The sequence below is a fragment of the Notamacropus eugenii genome, chromosome 6 (genome assembly GCF_028372415.1).
Source record: "Notamacropus eugenii isolate mMacEug1 chromosome 6, mMacEug1.pri_v2, whole genome shotgun sequence".
Classification (NCBI taxonomy): Eukaryota; Metazoa; Chordata; class Mammalia; order Diprotodontia; family Macropodidae; genus Notamacropus; species Notamacropus eugenii.
Window position 1 is genome coordinate 252,649,858 of NC_092877.1, and position 10,834 is coordinate 252,660,691.

At 34.7% G+C, this 10,834-nt stretch overlaps 1 pseudogene; it reads left to right on the forward strand.

Moving 5' to 3' along the window:
• Positions 1 to 762: 762 nt before the first annotated feature.
• LOC140512319 (DEP domain-containing protein 1A-like) lies at positions 763 to 9,244 on the forward strand (annotated as a pseudogene).
• Positions 9,245 to 10,834: the final 1,590 nt, after the last annotated feature.

The window sequence follows — 10,834 nt, forward strand, 5'->3', positions numbered from 1 at the left end:
CATAAACATTATATAAAGTTTATAAGGTCTTGTGAGCAGCAAGTATCAAACCACAGATTCCACTTGCCACTTCCTGATGTTAAATGCTGTGTGTCTGTCTACTATATTGTTCTGACTTTTACTCAGGGATCTAGTTCATCTTAGTATAAGTTTCCCACCTTGCAGTGCCTAGAAGGAAAGAAAGAATCTCATACTTACTAATTTTACAATCTCACATATACAAATTGATTACAAGTATCATAGCAATAAGATTCTTTGAGATTGAGTCCAATGGTGCACTGGACAAGTTGATGAAGCAGACAGTTGACAAGCAACAGTTTTGATGAGAAACCCAAGTGACCTGAGGTCCAAGCAGAAGAAATAACACAGACCTTACTCCTTTTGCTCTTCTAGGGGTCTAGAGAAGACTAAAGTAACTTACCCAGCCTTGAACAGGATACTAGGTATAATGTTAGACTAACAAGAGATGCATGATCCCAGGGATCACAACCTGTAAGAGCAATCTTGGGACTTCTCTGAAAAGGATAGTAAAATTGAAATGTTCTTTTCTGGCAGGCGGCATTTGATACCTTTACGTTAACCTAATGCCAAGCCAACTGCGTAAGGTGAGACTTTTTCTGTAACGGAAAGAACCAGGGAACAGTAAAACTGACCCTAAACCCAACATCAAAATGCATGCATCTGGCTCTCACTTCCATACTGAATTGCTGTCTATGGAAAAGTCACTGAGTTTCTCTGAACCTCAGTTTTCTCATACGCAAAATGGGTAATATTTATACTTGTACAACTTACCTCATAGAGTTGTCATGAAGAAAGTTCCTTTTAAACCTTAAAACACTACAAAAATCAATCAACAAGCACCAATGAATGTGAGAATCTATTATTTTAAAAGCAATAATTAATGATCAACTACTATATTCTAGGTTCAGTGTTAAGTTCTGCAGATTCAAATATAAGAATGGAACAATCTTTGTTTTTAAGAATATTGTATTTGTATAAAGTTACTCTATGTAATTGAAAAGAGATATTATACTAATATGCCTATGATTATTTGTGATTTTTCTCAGTTAAATAGAGTTTATATTCCAAAAATCCTACGACATTTTTGTAAAGCTTATGTTGCACACTTTAAATAGCTATATTCTGGTCCACTGCAGTAAACAGAGTGGATAAAGAATATTCTATGGAATAATTAGAGTAAGGAATGTCAGTACCAAATATCTACCGAAGAGTAGACACACATTGACTCATTAGATCTTTACCCTAGCCTTGTGGCTTAGGTAGCTATAGTTTTGGGTTTTTTTTTTTTCACAATTTTACAAATGAGAAAACTATAGTCAGAGAGATTAAATGACTTGACTAGTTGTATAGCTAGTTAGTGAAGTGGGATTTCCATCTATCTTCCTGAATACATGTCAAGCCTGTTGTGCACTACAATATGTTGCTTATATTGAAAACATGTCACTATTAACAGAAAATACTCCTGCCCACTCCTTCTCTTTGAGTAGACATTAAAACATCAATCTAAAATTCATTTATCATCTCCACAAATCTGGTAAGCATTTGAAGGACTGTTGACAGGATTTGGCTATGTGCCATGTTTCATCACCTAGTTAAGTGCATTATTTAAAATATTGCAAAATAGAGTACTGTAAATTTCAACCACATACTGTTTATTACTATATTTTTGTGCTGTAGCCTCATATTTTGTTTGTTTGCATGCTTATTGGGCAGAATGAAAAACAGAATGCTGTAAAGGATTTTGAAGAGCCTAGATGAAGAGAGGTAAAGAGAAAATTTGTTTCAGGGTATAATTTAACAAGTAGTTACTCCAAGGTACTAAGTAATAGACCAATACTCTAAAATAATACTGTAGTGTGCAAAGGTTTCTAGCTCTAAATAGACAGCTTAGGATTTCCATCAGAATTGAGTGATTCTGGCTCGTGGTTTTTTATTTGACAATAGACTAACCAAATCTGTCACTTCCATAACTATGTGGATTCTAGATGTATCTTTTGTGTACTTCTTGTCCTCCTCTACCTTCTAGTTTTAAATGTTCAGTTGTCATCACTGTCAAATGTATTTTCTTTTCTTGGTTAAAAAAAACAACAACAAACTAAAATAACCCAGTTTTACACAATGATTCCCTCAGATGGTATATTTGATACCTACCAGCTTTCTGATGTAGTTTTTGACTATTTTCTTTCTATGAATTCATTATATATGTATATATATATATGTATATATATATGTGTGTATGTATATATATATACGTATATAATTAAAAAGCAACAAAACACTTGATTACATAATTATGCTATCAATACTTTCCTACCATCTCTTATATTTCTTCAAGGATGTTATGACAAAGCACCTGATAAAATTCAAATAATTTATGCCCACAAAATATCCTTTTTTCTTTGAAACAGCCTTTCATGAAGTGACAAACCAGTCATAATCATATTCCAGACCAAACAGTATTACAATGATAAAATGCAATGCATTGTCTTTGTTATTTAATAAGTGGTTTCACTTCTATTCTTTATTTCGAACATGTTATCATGATGTTTATAGTTTTCTAACTGTTAGAGTGGAGCACAAACTGCAAGGCAGCAGAAAGATGAGGTTCTTGAAACACAGAGGAATTTTAAGCCAAAACCTATGGTGTTTTCACAGACACTGATGATAATGAGCATGGTTATATTGACAACTACAGACAGAGGACTCAAACACAGACATAAGGAAACCTATGGACAAGAATCCCTTGGCACTGTGGAATTTGACAACCCTAATTACTTTGACTGCAAGAAGAATGACTAAAAGCTTTTCTAGGCTTGTATTTGTATGCTATAGCTAAATTATTCTATCTTGTAAAATGGTCCCTGTCTTAGAGTATTTCAGTGTAGGGCTTGCATTAATTTTCATGCAGCTACTGGGTTGTAAAAAGCTATTTTTTTACATTTCTGATGTTTTCATATGAAAAGTGCCACAACTGTAGACATCAATAAACATAAAGAACTTCAGGCATTTGAGTTAGAACCAAATAGCCCAAACAGTTATGCAAATATTTCAGAAAGGAATGGTGATTGTCACATTTTAAACTATATAGGCTAAGAGCTTTCATATGATATCATGTGAAAATTTCTATTGTTCCAAAAAGAGATGCTTTTATTTTTTATGGAATCTTTTTTACTTTTTTCCTCAATTACATGTAAATTATACATATGTACATATGTAATTGCATATGTATATTTAAATTTTACCTTTGAAATTTTCTCATACCCCTCCCTCTCCTTTAGAAGGCAAACAATTTGATACAGATCATACGTGTGTAATCATGTAGCTTTGGAATCTTTTGAATCCTAGGACTGTCTATTCCATAACATAAGTTACAATGACTTGTAATTATTTACAGTGGCAAGATGAAAATTGATCACTTCCTTGCCTCTGATTTTTTTTCTTTTTAAATAATATTGTATTTTCCCCCACAATTACACATCAAGAAAAAAATTAGAATTCCTTTTTACAAGATTTTAAATTTGAAATGTTTGTCCCTCCCTTCCTCTTGTCCCCTCTTCTGTAAATGGCAAACAATTTGATCTAATTTATTCATATGCTATAATGTAAACTATATTACCATATTAATCACAGTTGTAGAAGAAGAAACATTCATAGTTTTAATTATTTCCAGTGTACTTCCCTTCATACTGTCCTTCCTCCTGTTTGTCTTTTTTCTCGTTTTACCCTTTCCTATCTCACCAGTGTTTTGCTTCTGTCTACCACCTCCCCTAATTCCCCTTCCTCCTTTACTTAATCTCTTCCCCTCCTCCTGCCCTGTCATTTAAGATAGATTTCTATAATCAGCAGATTGTGTATATTACTCTCTCTTTGAGCCCATATTGATGAGAACAAGCTTCAAGTGATGCCCATTGGCCACCCTCCCATATTCCACTCCTCTGTAATAGGTCTTTCTGAAGTTATTAAAAATGCAAAATGACATTAGTTTTGTAGTTGTCTTTTTTGTTGTGGATAAACAAATGTTTAAATATCTCCCTTCTTACTGCAAAATATATTTAGACCATTCCTTGAAGGTAGTAAACTTCTGATTCAGAGAATACTAGTAAAAAACATTGAGTTAAGGATTTCACCTCTTAGAATTTTCTCAATATAATATTCAAGGCACTAAGGACTTGAAGTAAGATCAGAGTTATAGGTTTTAGAATTGGGAAAGATATTAGAGGTTATCTAGTCAAATCTCTCATTTTAAATATATAGAAGCTGAAATTCAGAAAGGCAAAATTTGAACTTTGCTTTTTACTCAAATCTAGTGATATTTTCTCTATGTCACTCTAACTCAAGAACACTGAATGTTTCTTATTCCCCTTGATTCTGTTGAAACTATTTTTTGTCTTTTCTCTCTTTTTCTCTAGGTAATTCAAAGCAAGAATGGGGGCTTGAAATGGAGAAATACAAATAAATGAGCTCTTATCCCCTCTTTCTACCCCAACAACTAGCTAGTTCCTTACCAGATCTCTTAATCCTCATTAATTCCTACTATTTTGAACTTTAATGACAGAAGGGAAAATGGAAAAAAGAAGACAAAATAGAGCATGATTCAGCATGGAAGAATGGAGAGAGACATGAATAGCAATGTCTATGCACTCAAAGCTGGGAACAGTATTAGTAAAAATTAAAATCCAATTCATTTTCATAAGCATTTATTATTCATGATGTTGCTTAATGTACTATGCTAGATACATCAGATACAAAGGGAAAAAAAAATCCTGATCCTCACGGAAATTTTACAAATAGTTCATTCCAAAGCACATTCAAAAGGTCCTAGAATCTTATCAATTTTTCATGCTCTTTACACTGATTTGCATCACAACCCAAATCAGGTGCTCTTCCTGTGCAACTCTTCTTAATGTCCTCCCCTGAACTTGCCATAAGGGGCCACCAAACATGCTTGCAACTTCCACTAAACAATCCTATGCTGTGCTATATCATGAAAGTATTTTTGAAGTCTCTGGCAGAGAAATGTGAGCTTTAGCAGGTCTGCCTATGCTATAAAAGTTTTATAAGTTTCAGTAAAAAAAGAAAGAGTTCTGAAGAACAGACTATTTAATAATACCATTTGCTTAAACAGAGAGTAAATAAAGGGATACAATTTGAAATGAGATTGGAAATGTAGCTGAGTTTCCAAGTATGGATAGTTTTGAATACCAGACTGAGAACTCTGTATTACAAGAGATATGGTTAGATTCAATTTCAGGAATATCCATTTGGCACCATGTATCAGTAAGCACCTCAAGATACACAGTGGGGCCTGCTACCACAGGTTCTTTTATCCGTTTCTCTAAAAGGAAAGTCAGTCTTTGAGAGGTGAGCAATCACTTCAATTGAGCACATTTATCATTCAGTTAGTTCAGAGGAAAAAGTCAGCACCCTGAACTTCAGAGAAAATACAGAGAAATCAAAAGATGACACACATACCTCCAAAATGTGTGACCATTATCATACATACATCTTTATTAGAGAGAGAACATCTGGGTTTTTCAAAGCCAAGAGGCTCCTTAGCAGCTTCCCAGAGTAGTCTTCTGACCAAACAAAATAAAACCTCAACCTCAGAGTATTCAAATACTAACCCTCTGACTCAGTGCCTCAATAGAAAAAAAAAATAAAAGGTACTTGGGACCCTCCTACAAAACAACTCCCCTAATCAAGCTTCCCTCAATGGACAGTCTCATCAATGGGTGGGAGAGATCTTCTTTAATCACATTATTCAATTAGATTCACTTAGTAAAACAAAATCAGCAAAAGATTCTAATTTTATTGCCATCATGCATCATACTGTGTTTGTCCTTCATTGCTGAAGAAGACCATGCCATCAGAGAAATGATGAAATGATTTGTACTTGACTTTGTTTTGAGTGAGGGAAGGCTGTGCAAGGTCACTTCTCATCCAGCCTCACTTCTCCTCCAGAGCCATCTGAATCCAGTGTCCAGATATTCATCAAGATTACTGGAGATGGCCCAGGATGCAATGGAAAACCTTGGCCCCTTTAGGCCCAGGTCTCCTAGGTACTCACTTAGGGTGAGGTAACTTCCATTCAGTAATAACTTGTTTAAGAAATAGTCAGGGGAGGGTCCCTTTAATGAGGCAAAGAAAATAATTACATCAGACTGGGAGGGAAACAGCAACAGTTAACTATTGATAATCAGTCTTAAGCCAGGAGGGTCCAGAAAACAGCCTGTAAGTGGAGTTTGGGCAGCATGCTAGTGGTGTCCAATCTATGAGCTTCAGAGAGCAGTAAATGGAAGAGAAGGGAAGGGAAGGGGAGGGGAAGTGGGGGAAAGAAAAGAATCTAACTGGCAATCCTCTGGCCATCCAAACTTACCTTCCTTTGGAAAGGAGAAGGAAGGGGAGGGGTAGAAAGATAAGGAAAGAGGAGCTGAGTTACCCAGCTAGCTGGGTCCCCAGGCAGCTGGGTGTACTCACAGATTGCATTTGTTGTGTCCTTTCCCTGCTATTTATCATGGAAAGCAAGGATTTTGCATCTCTTTTTATAATATTCTGGTAGAATCAGTTGATGAAACACAGGTACATGGTATCTCTTCAATAAAAATGCTTTAACTTTACATTGTATATGAATTTCACAGTGTGTTATCTACTAATACAATTAATTAAATCATACTACCAACTGAATGAAGAGCATCACTCTGTTTCTCAAGTAGATATTTCTAATTGAACAAATGGAGTAATCTTAATACTCTGACATGAAGCTATAAAAAGTAGCTTTAAAAATTATTTACAAGCTTCCTACTCTCCTAAGGCATCATGTGGCACTGCCAGCAGGAAATCCACAACCTTGCCAGGGCTATTAAACTGCTCTTTGAGGGCAGCAGAGAGTTGGTGCTAGAGGAGAGAGGAGGGCACTAGTGAATCCTGTGTAGAACATGGAAAGTCAGGAGTGGAGGGGTGGAAGGGTATGAACCCAGGACCGTTCAGGGCCACCAAGCTGTGGAATAAAGTTACTGCCTATTTTCAATTGAGAATGCCTCTAAGAAAATACTGGCAGCACTTTAAGAAACATGACAATTGTTTCATGGCCTATGAAGAAGTAGATTGATTTCATAAACTATTAAGGAAGTGATGGAAATTTTGGTCCCCAAATTACAAGATAATAGGCTATAAAACTATCAAGAAAGTTCTGCAAGACTCATATAATTAAAGATATTAAAGGAGAAGGGGGATCAGAAAATCTTGACGATAACAATCAGCTGTTCAGATTTCTCCACTTAAAACTGTACCATGGAGTTATCTAGAACTGAGAAAAAGCAGCTTTCAGATTATTTCTAAGGAGAAAAAATGGATCTTTATATTATGCACTTAGTTGGCAGAATTGCTAAAAATAAAATGTCTATTATACGACCTTCCTTATTGCGTATTATATGCTCTGAAATTTCTAGTAAATTGGCCAACCTGAGTAAACCAATTTATGTTGGATTTGAAGGAGATGTGTTCTGAACCACTGCTAACTAGGTCTCTCAGAACTGCTACTTACTTTCAAATATGAATTATTTGTCAGATATCAGTTTTACTACAGACTCATTTATTTTGTATAAGTAATTAATTTATTTTTAGATCTCAGCATTCAGTTTCATAAGATTTTGAGTTTTGAATTTTCTCCCCAACCCTATCCTCTCCCTTCCCCAAGATGACATGCAGTCTGATACAGGCTCTGCTTATTCATTCATATTAAACATATTTCACATTAGTCATGATGTAAAGAAGAATTAGAACTAATAGGAAGAAACACAAGAAAGAAGAAACAAAATATAACAAAGGAATAAAAGAAAAATATTGTCAATAGTAAGCTTCCATCCGCATTCTGACTCAAAGTTATTTCTCTGGATATGGATATGTGAGTCTTTCAGAATTGCCTTAGATCCTTGCATTGGTGAGAAGAGCTAAGTCTATCAAGATCAATCACTGCACAGTGTGGCTATTAGTGTGTGCAGTGTTCTCCTGGTCCTGCTCATTTCACTCATCATCTGTTCATATAAGTCTTTCCAGGTTTTTCTGAAGTCTGCCTGCTCATCATTTCTAATACTACAATAGTATTCCATTACATTCATATATCACAACTTGTTCAGCCATTCCCCAATTTAGGGACATCCCCTCAATTTCCAATTCTTTGCCACCACAGAAAGAGTTCCTATAAATATTTTTGTACATGTGAGTTCTTTTCCTGGTTTGTACATGTGGATTTTTGGGATATAGACTCTAGAAGTGGTATTGCTGGGTCAAACGGTATACAACAGCCTCATTTAGAGAGGGTTTCCAATGACCCTTTACAAGTATGCTGCTTTTTCATTCTTCCACCAAGCCAGAGAACACTTCAATTTCTAAAGAGAATGATTTCTTCAATGAGTCAAAGATATGCCAAAACTTCATGGCGCCATAGAGCAAGATAACTAATGATATAGATTTTTTTTTCCCAATATGTGTTGTGCTGTTCTGAGGAAGTTGATCTCAACAAGCTGCTTACTACATGATTAGTTTCCTTTCTGATTAATCATCATTAAGAAATTCTTCAAGTGCCTTCCCACTTACATATCACTGTGGAGGCACACTGGCACTACCTGAGGAAAGGCCATATTGTATTTCCTGGGGATGATCTGATTGATGCTTTGCCAACTTACTATTATTGGAAGTAGATAAGCTCCCAGAAATTTGATGAAAGGAGAATTTCTTTCTCTCAAATTCCAATTGCCAAACTTCTGGAGAATATTAACAAAGATAAAAGCTTACATCACATTTACTGTATTTCTATCTGGTTTTTCAACCAGTTGAAATGAGCTGATGTGCTAAGGATACAGAAGAAATATACACCTTGGCTTGTGCCTCTGAACAAAGGAGGACAAGACCCTAACTCCATCTAGCTTTTTTTTTTTTTTCACTTGGATCCATTGTGGACCCAGTTTGAGGGGAGCATCTTTCATAGGCACAAATCCAGGGTCAGGATTAATGCCAACAGAATTATTTGTAAAATCTCAGTACTAATTGCTCTGCTTCTGTCCCAAAATAATGGTGAAAAGTGTTCTTTAGAAATTTTAACTTCTCACCCAGGAAGATGTCATTAACAACACTGAAATAAGGTTAAGAAGCTGCTTATACTGAGTACCCTCATGCTGTGGGCTTCCATAAATCCATGGCATATTTTCCACCTCTAGCTTGCTAATTTGTTCTCCACCCTAATAATTTGATTCTTTAAGTCAAAAAAGAGGCTGAATAGAGAAATATGATACATTCAGTTTCTCAGTGGATTTCTCAATTGTTAAATGGTAGCTTTCTATTTAACGTTACTTTTTATTAAAAGTTTAGAGAGATTTTTTTAAAAAAGATAGTTTATATTAAGTTTACATTTCATCCATATGTCATCTCTAAAATTGTTGAACATACTGAAGTCAATTGCATTTTAAGTATGTCCAAATACATTGTACAAAAGTATTTTTGCTGTTTAAAAGTATGTGATAATACGATTGTGTTGGAAACCGAAGTGAAAATGATTATGTGGATTTTTTGTAATGGTTTAATTTTGTTTATTTCTATATTTAATTACCTTAATAAAATACAAGCAGTCATAGTAAAAATAGTAATTATAATTTAATTTTATTTCACCACCAAATACATGTGAATTCATGATAAAATGAAGTCTTTTTGCAGTTTTAATTGCTAAGGGTATGTAATCTAGATTTGGTAGTCTTCCTTGCTATGAAACAGTCTTAAGAAATATAAACATGTGCATATCTACACACATAGGTTTGTATATATGCATGTTTGTGTATGTATATGTATGTGAAATTATATTTCAGAACCTAATTTTCTATTGATTCCTTAAGCAATACAACGTAGATAAAGATAAAATATCACTCTTTTTTTCTGATATATCATTGAATAAGTAGGTTACTAATTAACCTGTTTCTCTAACTTGTTGAATAAATTCACTACATTTCTTTTACATCATTCTTCTGTATTTATAAAACACCTTCTCTGGGCTACTAATTCTGCAATTAACACTTGTTCTAGCAAGTTGGGTCCTCCAGAACGTGTCTGCTTTTAGAGGTACTGGGGTTACTCATGGGTATGCTTTTCATGAGTCCCCATGACTCTGCTTTTATTTAATATTTAACAATTAGACGTAATCACTTCAAAAGAACATCTTAGAGACAGCAGAGTGAAAATGATAGCTATAAATAATCTCCCTGTGATTTTCTTCACCTTCCTGGCAACTTGACAAACAGTCTCTAATAGATAAACATAGTGCCAATGGGAAGGATAGGCATAAACAATGGAATGAAACACATGTAAGAAATGCAAGACTCCAGTATTGCAAGGTCTCAATATCCTATCTTATTTCATAATTTTTAATGGAGTAGTTATTCTTTTCTTTACTTGGTGAACCTTCTTGCTTAGAAGGTTTCTCTGTGGAGATCCTTGGGGGTCTTCTTTTCTCTATAACTCAATTGTTGACTTCCAGGGTTGTTCTTTGTAGAAGATATAATTATCTCTCTTCTCGGCTACCATAGTTCTTGATTCTTGGAGACAACTTCTGTTTTGAATAATTCTCTGTGCTTCTTTCTGGGAGACATGCAAGGTTCATATACCACAAAACTTCTTGCTCTTTTCCTCAAATATCTTGAAAATTTTTTTTACTATTGCTCAGGATTGGCAGGCCTGATAAGGGTTGCCTTATTTTTTTCTGTCAGTGGTCATATCTTTTAATAATATCTTTAAATTTATTATTATAATCATATACTACAGTCCTTAA